Here is a 12,244-nt window from a genome sequence, read left to right on the forward strand (position 1 = left end):
TGAGTTGACGACATGACCAGCACCATCGACCATCCCTGCTCTGACATTGACGTCCACAGACGCTGTTGTTCTTGCTGGCGTCTTCTTATCCCGTGCTGGCTTGATCCCGCAAAGCAGCTGCGGCACAACTTCCTCGTCTTCTCCGTGACGCTAACGGCTTGCCATAGCCCCCCCCCCCCCACCCTCTAGCGAGGAAGCCTGTGCGTAAATGTGCGAACCCTATGAGCAGGTTGTAGGTTCTGCTATTGCGAAACGCGTTCGTCTGGTTTTTTGCGGATGGCTTGTAGTCTTCAAGGACAACGTAAAGGTCGAGAAAAGCCTGCTTTATGCGGTGAATGGAGACACTGTCTTCGCGTCCATTAAGCATTAGAACGAAATGCTTCGGGCCACGCTTGACGACCTTAAAGGGTCCATCGTAAGGAGGTTGCAGTGGTGGTATGATTGGGTCATGTCGTACGAAGACGTGGGTGCAGTCATGGAGCACGCGACTGGCGAAACTTGGGCGTAAGTGTTGCCGGGCAGGAATAGGGGACACATCTCTCATGGCATTCCTGAGGCAACTGGCATAATTAGCTGCGTCCAATGGTGATAGCGGTGACGTGTCAAAAAATAGTCCAGGAAGCCTTAGGGTAGTGCCAAACACGAGCTCAGCTGAGAAGCAGGACGAGTCCGTACGTATCGTGCGGCGCAGGGTGAGGAGGACGAGTGGTAGTAGCTCCGTTGAGAGTGTCAACGATTGCGAGGCCATGAGCGAAGCTTTGAGTTGGTGGTGAAATCGCTCAACCATACCATTCAACATCGGGTGGTAGGCCGTCGTCTTGATGTGTCTGACACCAAACATTCGGGATAAGATGAGGAATAGCGCGAAGTCAAATTGATGACAATGATCGGTTGTGATAGTCTTGGGAGCTCCGTAGCGGCTTATCCATACAGTTATGAGTTCGTGGACGACTGTCACTGCCGTGATGTCGGTGATGGGTAGTGCCTCAGGCCACCGCGTGAACCGGTCTACACAGGTTAGCATATACCGGCTGTTTTGAGATGGGGGCAAAGGGCCTACGAGGTGCAGGTGCACGTGACTGAAGCGCGAGTCAGGAGGCGTGAAGGTACTCAGTGGGCTGACCGTCTTGCGCTGGACTTTGGTTAGCTGGCACTTGAAAGAAGCACGTGTCCTGCGGTGGACGTCGATGTTCATTTGAGGTTATAGATATCGCCTGGCGATGAGGCGCTGTGTCGCACGCATACACGGGTTCGACAAAGAATGCAAGGCGTCGAAGACACTGCGGCGAGATAGTGCTGGAACGTAAGGGCGAGGACAACCGGTAGAGCTGTCGCAAACGAGGGGAATCGCGCAGCCTGGAAGTTGGCCTCCTTTGAGCTGGATGAAGTTCTCTCGGAGTCGCAACACCTGAATCTCGCTGTCGTCCTGTTGTGCAGTAGCCATGGCTGCAAAATTGACTGGTGGGTGCTCATTCATAGTTGCGTTGATTTCTATTCGGGAAAGCGCCTCAGCAACGGGGTTGTCTTTGCCACTGATGTGTCGGATATCACTCGTGAACTCCGATGTGTAGGCAAGCTGGCACATCTGACGTGAGGTGTAGGCAGAGTTGGTAGCGGGCCGGGCAATTGACAGGTAAGCAGCTTGTGGTCGGTGAGGATATGGAACTGCCGACCTTCTAGGGAGTGTCAAAAGTGCTTGATAGCCAAGTAGGTCACGAGCAGTTCGTGATTAAATGTGCTATAACGACGCTTGTTCTGTGGGAGCTTCCATGAGATGAAAGAAAGGGCACGATGGTAACTCAGCGGTGCGGTCGGCTAATCCTCTTCTGTACTTAATATAGATGTTCGTCGTTTTCCTGCTACCTGTGGGACACGACACACCAATATGCGCTGGACATGGCATTTTTATCCCGCTTTCCAGCGAGATCAACCAGCACACGTCACCGACGATTCTGAACCTTTACCAGTTGGCCTTCATCTGGGAGCAGCCAGTATCAGCGACAACCACGCATGGTCAAGACACCGGACAATTTTCCCTGGTGGCGAAATGCGCCGGTTTACCTATAAATGCTGGTGTCAATCGATTTTGGGCTGAAGGGCATGGCGGCAACTTAACGATGCGGTAGGGTAATTCTCTTCCGTACTTCATGCAGGTGAGCAGGTGCTATGAAAAATGCTTTCGTTCTAACGACCCATTTTTGATCATGCTGCCGTGCCCACGGCTCGTTTGCTTGCTTGTAATTAATCTTGTACACTGTGCTGAAAACTTAATGCTATTGTCAGAAGACGTAGACACGAACCCCGTCCCTGATGTTACCCCGTTCGCGAAGCCGCTACAAAGCATTGCTGACGATTTAAAAGAGATAAAAGAGGAGCGCCTTACGGCTATTGAGTCGAAGCTGGCTAATATTAGTGTCCTAGACAGCAAAATAGCAAACAGCGAAACCAGAATATGTGCCCTACAGAAAGTAGTTCAAAAACTTGAACTTCATAATTGACAATCTTGAAAATCGGTCTAAAAGGAATAACCCCGTAATATATGGGTTTCCAGAAAGCGAGAAAGAATACAGTGGTACTTTGGATAAAGCAGTGAACGACAGTATCGTCATAAACATTCTGAAAGCTGAGACGGTTGCCTTAGAAAGGATACATAAACTATTAAAGCCACAAGCTAACAAATGCAGGCTAATTATTTTGCAGCTTGCCGACCATCGCGACACAATAACAGTATTGCAGAACTGTTAAAAGTTAAAAGGCAGCAAAACTCCATTAGTGAAGACTTCTCAGCTCGCATTCGTGGCATAAGAAAAAAACTGTAAAATTAGGATAAACTAAAAAAAAGAAGCAAGAGAAAAAGTGTCATTAAGCTATGACAAGCTCCGGAATAATGGTGAAATATTTTCCTGGAATGAGGAAAGTAATAAAGCTGTTGCCGTGAGCCATGGCAGAAATGCCCCTGCAAAACAAAAAAAAACCAGAAAGACGAACTGCAGAAGCTACGGCCCCGCAAAAAAAAAGTAACCTTCATCAATCTGAACGCACGTGGTATACTGAACAAATCTGATTTGCTTGAATCTTTATTACTGGAGCTAAAACCCGATTTTTTAAAAGTTACCGAAACTTGGCGCTCAAGTGACATTCATAATCAGGAAATAGGTAGCCCCAACTACGCGATAATAAGAAAACACCAGCCCACACGTGGTGGTGGCGTCGCCATTTTCATCTATAAAAAATTCTCTTTCAAGGTTCTTCCAGAAGTTGAAGGTGTAAAAGCAATATTTTGCAAATTATCCTTAGGTTCACGTGCCATCACTGTGGGTTGTGTATACCATAGCCCATCTGCTTTTAGTGGCGCAATTATTTCACTTTGTAGGTATATGCAGAGTCTATCAAATGCCATACTATTCCTTCAGGGTGATTTTAATATGCCAGACATAGCTGGCAAGCTATGCATTTCAAGTCTGATAGTTTGCAATTGATATGTGATCTCACGCTCAATTTCAATGGGCACGTCGGCTGGTCATCTTGTAGCACCATGTTCAAGCCGCTTCTTTTCTACGTGCAGATATTACTGTGTGGTGACTGCAATGGCCAGCGCACATCAAGATGCGACCAATTTTGTCATGAATGAATGTATAGCTACTTCCGCGCAAGCGTCTGCCATCATCGATGAGGGTTGGGCAACGCTGCTTCCAGCGCCATCAACGTCAATTCAAGTGGATAAAAGACGCCCCCCATCTTTGGATTCCTTCAGTGGGCACGTCGGCTGGTCATCTTGGAGCACCATGTTCAAGCCGCTTCTTTTATACGTGCAGGTTAGTAACGAAGTATCATCTGTTAAAACTAGCAATCGTTATTTCGTCCAGCTGACGTGCCCACGTAGCTTGTATATCTTGTAATGTAACATTAAGCAAGTGTTTTTGTCCCTACTGATGCTATGCGGGGACGTTGAATCCAATCCAGTACCCTCCACTACGGAACTGTTGTCACAGTTAATTGAAGGTCAAAACAACATCCAAAAAAGGCTTGATGATACTGAGCTGAAATTAAAAACTGTGGAGGAAACTTCTGAGATAATTAAGGAATTCAGCGATAAACTTCGCAGCCTGGAAAATGCGGTTCAAGACATAGAACATAAGCTCGTTGATTTAGAGGACAGAATCAGGCGTAATAACCTTGCTGTGTTCGGCATACCGGAAAAGAATGATTACGCCTCTGACGACCCCATGGATAGCGTAGTCTGCAATGTATACAGGCATGCTTTAGACGTGAATGTAAACTCAGTCGAGCAAATTCATAGGCTAGGGCGAAGGAGCATGGTAAAAATCGGCCAGTGATCGTTAAGTTTTTCGACCACAGGCGAAAAATTAACGCTCTCAAAAGTTGCTTCAAATTTAAAGGGAAGGGAATCTCAGTCTCGGAAGATTTCTCTGCAAGAACTCGGCACGTCAGGAAGTTTGTATGAAGCAGCACTTCAGATATTAGGAAATCGGGCACAAAGTTGAAACTTGTATATGACAAAATTAAGATTAACAATCAATTGCTAATGTTAGATGAAGTTCAGCGTGGAATGGTCTCTGCGAGCAGACCGCTTACCAGAGCAACTCGCAACAAATGAAACGACAAGAACGGGGGACTTTTCCGTTGCATAAATAATAACGACCGTAGTATTGTAGCAAAAAGCGATGATTTAGACAGTGTTGTGTTAGCGTATCACCCTCATCTTTTGACAATGATTTAGACAGTGTTGTGTTAACGAATCACCCTCTTCTTTTGATAATTACTGAAACCTGGCTTCGCACCAACGTTAGTGACGGTGAGATCACGCACCAGGGTTACCACATCCATGGCAAAGATAGGAGTAGTTGAGGCAGCGGAGTTGTAATCATATTTAAGGGAACCTTACAAGTTGAAAGATTAGCCGATATACCAGATCTTGAATGCGTAATTGTGAAAGTAGACACAGGCGATCTTAGGTTCATAGTCGGCGCTTTTTACTGCCCCCCAGACACAGACGAAGCATTCTTCGATAAGCCTAACGAATTCCTTTGTATGGTCCACAGTTGCTCTAGTAATATAATAGTCGGCGGTGATTTCAACGTTCCTTCAGTTATATGGCATACTGAATTTCCAGTACCGTCTTCAAATACAGTGAAAAGTTTTGTCGATATAGTCCTTTTTCATGATTTGACTCAACAAGTTAAGCAACCAACCCGCGTACAGAATGCTACTTCTAAAACTTTGGATCTTTTTTTCGTTCGCAACAGCGTGCTGCGTCGTGTAGCAGACACCAATGTGCTTGATGGAATATCCGATCACAAAGTGGTTTACATGAGCATTAATCTTAACCACGTTCCAAAAGGCAAGAGGGAAGAAAGCGTGTTGTCTGTCTTCTCGCGCGCAAAAGACGTAGAAATACTGGATACATTAGACTTATATTTTTCTTGATTCACTTTACTTTCTGAATGTAGTGCTTGTACTGTTAACAACCTTTGGTGTTTCTTCAAAAACCTTATGGTGCAGAGCGCTCATGAGTTTGTGCCAGAAAAAGTGAAAATAAAAAAATGTTAGCGCATGGATTACTATGCCAGTTGTTAGTTTGGGGCGAAAGGCAAGCAGGATGAGAAAACAGCATCGTCAGAACCCCACTCCGTCGATCATGCATAAACTCAGTAACGTGCGTAAAGAATTAAAAGACAGTATCAAGAAAGCAAAAGATGAGTACTTTAACGTCACTTTAGAAATCTTCTTGCTGTCATCCCCAGCGGAATTCTGGCAGCAATTTGCTCCAAAAAAGAAGTGTTTTCATAATATATGTTAATGGGGCTATCGTAACTAACAAAGAAACTATCGCAGGATCTTTTGACACGTAATTTGTTCAGTGTTTACTGATGACGATGGGATAAGGTCATGTTCAAAAACGCTTCATGATATCCCACCAATAAGTGACCTAACAATATCTGAGGAAGAAATCTTGTCTCTGCTAGTTAACATAGATCCGAAAAAGACGCCTGGTATTGACAGCATACCTAACGCGTTCTTTGTGAGTTATGCTGAATGGTGCTCGAAGTTCTTGTGCATCATTTTTCAGAAGTCACTGTCACAGCGCGCGCTTCCAGATGACAGGAAATTCGGAAAAGTTATCCTTATACCCAAATCGCCTAAAACTTCTCTCGTCTCCACCTATAGACCGATTTCTCTGCTTTGCTCATTCGCCAAGGTATTAGAACATATTATATTTAAGCATCTCTCAGTTTTTCTTGAGGAAAATAATTTAATCAATGACGGACAACACGGCTTTCGAAAACGATTCTCAACCATTACACAACTGTTGGAAACCGTTCATGACATTGCAGCTATTCTAGATAGGCAAGGCCAGATTGACATGATTTTCCTAGACTTCGAAAAAGCATTTGATCGTGTGTCGCATCCAAAACCTGTCGCGAATCTTAAACCTATACAAAAAACCGTACAAAAACTTCAAGTATTCTTATCGAAAGCAAATAGTTTCTATAAATAACGTCCAGTCTGATTCACGACTGGTGAAATCGGGAATCCCTCAGGGCTCAGTGCTTGGGCCACTTCTTTTTCTAATTTTTATAGACGACATTGCCATGATACCCTGGTTTTTATTAGGTTATTTGCCGATGATTGCATTCTTTATCAGAAAATACGTAGTGCAGACGACCAGGTTCTTTTAAACGCAGCGTTAACGAAAATATCTTCTTGGTGTACAGGGTGGCAAATGAAGATGAAGCAAATGAAGTGGCTTCCTTTGCAACACTCATATTCCATCAATGGCCAAAAACTATCGTTCGTTAAACCTTATAAATATTTTGGTGTTGTATTAAGTGCAGATATTAAGTGGAATTAACATGTTGCCTACATTGAAAAGAAAGCTTCACAGAAACTAACATTTCTAAGACGTTCTTTGCGCAAATCTACCCCAAATTTAAAATTAATTGCGTATAAAGTTTTTATCCGTCCGGTCATCGAGTATTCATCTGTGGTTTGGGACCTTCATAGCCAAGTAAATATTAAAACACTTTAAATGATTCAAAGAAAAGCAAATTAATTTGTATATAATTGCTACAGTGCTCTTACGTCACCGAGTGAACTGTTAAAAAAAGCTGACCTGAATATATTGCAGGCAAGACGGCAACACGATCAATTGAAGTACACGTTTCTACTTTACCACGACAAGCTACGCATAGACAAGCACGCGTACATAAAAACGGTTCACCGCCGATCAACTCGTTCCGAGCATCCTAAAAAACTGAAGGCATTATCTGTAAAACAAAATTCTTTAGAAACGCATTTTTTTCCGCGCACTGTCACCAATTGGAATGCTCTTTCTGCCGATCTGGTGAACTGCGAAACCATTCAGTCATTCATGGAAAAACTTGAACACCAGCAAGCCACTTGGCTTTGATCTTTCTTAGCGCTTCGCCCTCTATTATTCCACCGCGCATCCTGAACAGACTTTCATTTATGTTCTACTTTCTATCACTTTTTTTATATCAATGCATTGTATTTTTGAAATATTGCCGAATTTCGAACCGTTATATGATGTTTGTTTCTTAGTTCTGTATAAGCAGATGTTTGTCCTCATAGTTTTTTTCTGTACGTGTACGCGTAAAATACTACAATTGTGTAAGTACTGGCGTTTTACTTTGATGCCCTAGTTAATGATGGTGTAGCTTTGCGGGACGTGTTTCCTTTCCTGTTGTATCTTCATATTTGTTTCCTCTTTTGTATCACCCACCCCTGCCTAAGGCCTCATCTGTGAGACTGGCAGTACTTCTGAAATAAATAAATTTACATCAGATAGTGACCTAACCTACGCGAGTACATGCATCATCGTCGAACATTTTTTATTTAGTTTTTTAAGTGATCATTTCGGGCAAGAAAACGACTACAGTAGGAATAATGGAGGGTATCTCAGATCATGACCTAATTTATTGCACTGTAGATGTGAATGACTATAAATCTCATCAACCGGGGTCGCTTTATTATTCTGATTTTACCCATGCTGACGACACAAGTATAATCGATTGTCTTGCTTTCGAATATGATTCATTCGTATCACTTACAGGTAACCTATTCAATGACATCGAAACATTTTGGAGTAGATTTATAGGCATCGTGACGTCATGCATAAAACGCTACGTACCGATAAAAAAGAAAAAAAAACTGGGCGACTAAACTCCTGAATAACACGTGACGTGATACATGCAAAACGAAAGGTAAAACGGTTAAGAAAAAAACTGAACACGGCACCAACTATTCTTAGTAGACACCATGTGACTGTAGCTGTTAGCGACATGAGAAGTAAAATAAAAGATGCAAAAATATTTACTTTGCAAAGATACTTCCCACAGTTTCGATAAGCGCTCCAAATAAATTTTGGAAATATATAATAATCCAAAGAAAGATGATGTGCTCATGCGTTCCTCTGACGACAACAACGATCGCGCAAACCTTCTTCAATGATTACTTTCAATCAGTTTTTACCATAGATGACAGAATCATACCACTCATACAATACCCCGACCATTCACCAATAGAACCCTTGAAATTTACCGAGCAAGGCGTGCTCGATCTACTAATAAATAAAAATACCAAGAAAGGTCCCAGAACTGACAACATATCAAACATCTTTCTTAAAAGGTATGCAGAATGGGCAGCTAAGTATTCAAGTGTATATTCAATAAATCACTGCAATCATGCACTATCCCCGGAGTATTGAAAACCGCAAAAATTATACCAATAAACAAAGCAGGCAGCAAAACTATGGTTTCAAATTACAGGCGAATATCACTAAGTTGTTTTGTGTGTAAATTGTTAGAACATATGACATTGAAACACATAAGTATTTACCTAGAAAAATATCATATCCTGTCTCCTGTACAACACAGTTTCTGAAAAGGCTTTTCAACGGTTAGTCAACATTTAGAATTTATACAAGATGCAGCCCAGTTCATTTATAACCATAAACAAATTGACCTCATCTTCTTAGACTTTTCAAAGGCATTTGATCATGCTTCTACACAAAATTATTAAGTAAATTAGAAGTTACCCTTTGAGATAGCATCATTATTCACTGGATTAAAGATTACTTAACCAATTGCTCCCAATTTGTGCAGGTACACTACACAACCTCTAGAATAGCAGCAGTCACGTCAGGCGTGCCACATGGCAGCGTCATAGCACCATTATTATTCACAATATTTATGTTCATCTGCCCCTCTCAACAGAAGTAAAACTAAGCCTCTTTGCAGATGACTGCGTGCTTTACCAGGAAATTATTACTCCTACGGGTAACCTTATTCTTAATCGAGCACTAGAAGATGTACTCACGGGGTGCAAAAAAAGGCAAATGTCTCTTAATATTGGTAAATGTGTCTCCATGACAATAACTCGCAAAAAACAGAGGTGCAACGTTTCTTACACTATTGACAACTGCCCCTTAGCCACAGTCTCGAGCCACAAATATCTACGAATAACGATTTCAAACGACCTGATATGGGATACCTACATTGATAATATTACTAGCACAGCCAAAAATAGACTATTTTTATTGAAAAGACGTCTTAAACTTGCACCAACAAATACTAAACTAATAGCTTATACTACCCTCGTCAGATTTGTATTAGAATATGCCAGCCCTGTCTGGTTCCCGTATACCCACCAGCAGATTAATAAAATTGGAGCAGTTCAAGAAAAGCAATAAGGTTTATTTCTATCATGTATAGACTGACAGTCTCACTAACGCACCTACTCAATAACGCTGGTATTTTACGCTACAAAACCGAACAAAACTAGCAAGACTAAAACTAAGGTTCGAACTACTCCACAACATAATGAAAATAGATACCTCAAGGTATCTATCCTTTTTTCACAAAAGACGAACCTGTGCTAATCATTCCCATACTCTTGTAGAATACTCTTTCAACACTAATTGCTTTAAATACTCATTTTTCCCTCTAACCAATAAAAATAGGAACTCGCTGAAACTCACCTTAAGCTCTGAGTCATCAATAAACTTCTTTACAGCTGCGATTGAAAGCGAGTTGCTTGCCTCGCAAATCGCACTAACAACATCACATCGTCAGTAAAACGAAAAAATGAGTCAGTGTCGTATTGCTAACAGAAAAGTTTTGTTTTTTCATGATCGTTATATTCAAGTGACATGTTTTTTGATTAGTTTATTGTTCATAAAATTCTTTCAATAAGATGTTCAATAAAAATGCCTACTTGATATCCCTACCCCATATTACAAATGCATGCATTAGCTTTTCGCGGTCGTTTTTAACCATAACCCAGTTCATGATTTCGCTATTCTAAAATTGTTTGATTGCGTGTTCTTTAATCGCAATGTATAACCTATAAATTGCATGTCATTTTGTAATTCCGGCTGTTTTGTTTTCTATCGATATGAATCTGTGTAAACGAATATTTGTTTTCATTGGCCTTCCATGCCATAATTTCTTATGAGATTGCAGTATTGTTAAATAAATAAATTAATTAATTTATATAAAGCGACGGGCTGCCAAACTCCGTCGACCAACTGCTGAAGACTGCTCTTATGGCGATGTCTGTGGCGTCCACTGTGATTGATATGATGACGTCGCTCTTGGGATGCGCGAGGAGCATTGTCTTAGCCAGATATTCCTCGATGGAACTTAAGCTGTTTCTGCATCGCCCGTCCAGGAGATAGAAGCGTTGAGCTTCGTTTTAGCGGATAGAAGTGCATGGAGTGGTTGCAAGATGGCAGCGCAATGAAGAATAAACCACCGGAGATAGTTGGCAAGCCCGAGGAATTCACATAGTTTTTTCGTATTTGGTGGCCATGGAAACTGCCATATAGCTTCAACACGCGTAGCCGGTGGAGAGATCCCACGCGAATCTGCTTGATGGCCGAGAAAGTCGAGTGAGAAAACGCTGAACTCAATCTTTATTTCGTTGACGACGAGTCCATATTTGTGGAGTCATGCGAAAACCTGACGCAGGTGAAGTTCGTGGTCTTCTGCAGTGGTGCTGAAGGCAAGGATATCATCAATGTACGCGAAGCAGAAGGTAAATTAACAAAGTACTTGGTCCACGAACCGTTGAAAGGTTTGTATGGCGTTTCATAGAGGAAGGGCATAGGCGTGTATTCCAACATGCCAAAAGGTGTTATTATGGCAGTCTTCGGTACGTCAGAAGGCTCGAGAGGTATTTGGTGGTAGGCCTTTATTAAGTCGATTTTGCGGAACACGGTGGAATCATGCAGCATTGCCGCGAAGTCCTGGATGTGCGGTATTGGATAACGGTCTAGTACCGCCACTTTGTTGAGGGTTCGGTAGTCCCCGCATGGTCTCCAGTCACCTGAAGGCTTGCGAACCATGTGTAGCGGTGATGACCAGGCACCGGAAGAGGGGCGTACGTATCCTAGTTCAAGCATGTGCTCTAATTCTTGGCGTGCAACTTTGTAGTGGTCAGGAGCGAGATGGCGATCACATGCAAGCATTGGCGCTCCTACTGTCACTATGTGATGAGTGACATTGTGGCGTATAAAGTCTTCAAGAGATGGAGCACGGATGAGGTCGGAAAATTATTGCAGAAGCGTAGACCACGGCGGGGAGACTTTGGCATGAGCTTGCACGAGGCGCAAGGGTGACAAATTTGATGTCACACCCTGAACTGTGAGGAGAGTCTCAAAATCCACAAGATGGCTATGTCGTAGTTCTACCACAAGCCTAAAATGCCAAAAAATTCACACCGATGATGAGTGCACGTACGTCGGCGATTAAGAAGATCCATCGAAACGTGCGTCTCAGGCCAATATCAAGCGTAACATACCTCTGTCCGTAAGTCTGTAAGGTCAATTTATTGACTGCCAGACAGGCGGTGAGGTGCAGCGTCGTTAGTGGTCCTCAAACGTAGGAGGAACAACACACGATTCGGCATCTTAGTCAATAAGGTAGTGGACTTTGGTAACGCGGTCCACGACGTGGAATAAGCGGTTGTGGGTCGGGCCTGAAACACTGGCCGCCATCAGTCCATGGCCCATGCATGCGTTTTCTGCAAACTGGCATGGCTGTTCGCACTGATGAGCTCGTGCAAAAACCTCGGCGTCTGCTGGTGGTACCAGCAGGTGGTCACGTCAGGTGGTCACGTCTCGGCGTCTGTTGGTCACACCAGCAGACGCCGAGAGGCAGACTTGGCGATCTTTCGCGGCTTTGGCACCGTTGTCATGACG

This window comes from Rhipicephalus microplus, chromosome 3 (assembly GCF_043290135.1).
Source record: "Rhipicephalus microplus isolate Deutch F79 chromosome 3, USDA_Rmic, whole genome shotgun sequence".
In the NCBI taxonomy this organism is placed as follows: Eukaryota; Metazoa; Arthropoda; class Arachnida; order Ixodida; family Ixodidae; genus Rhipicephalus; species Rhipicephalus microplus.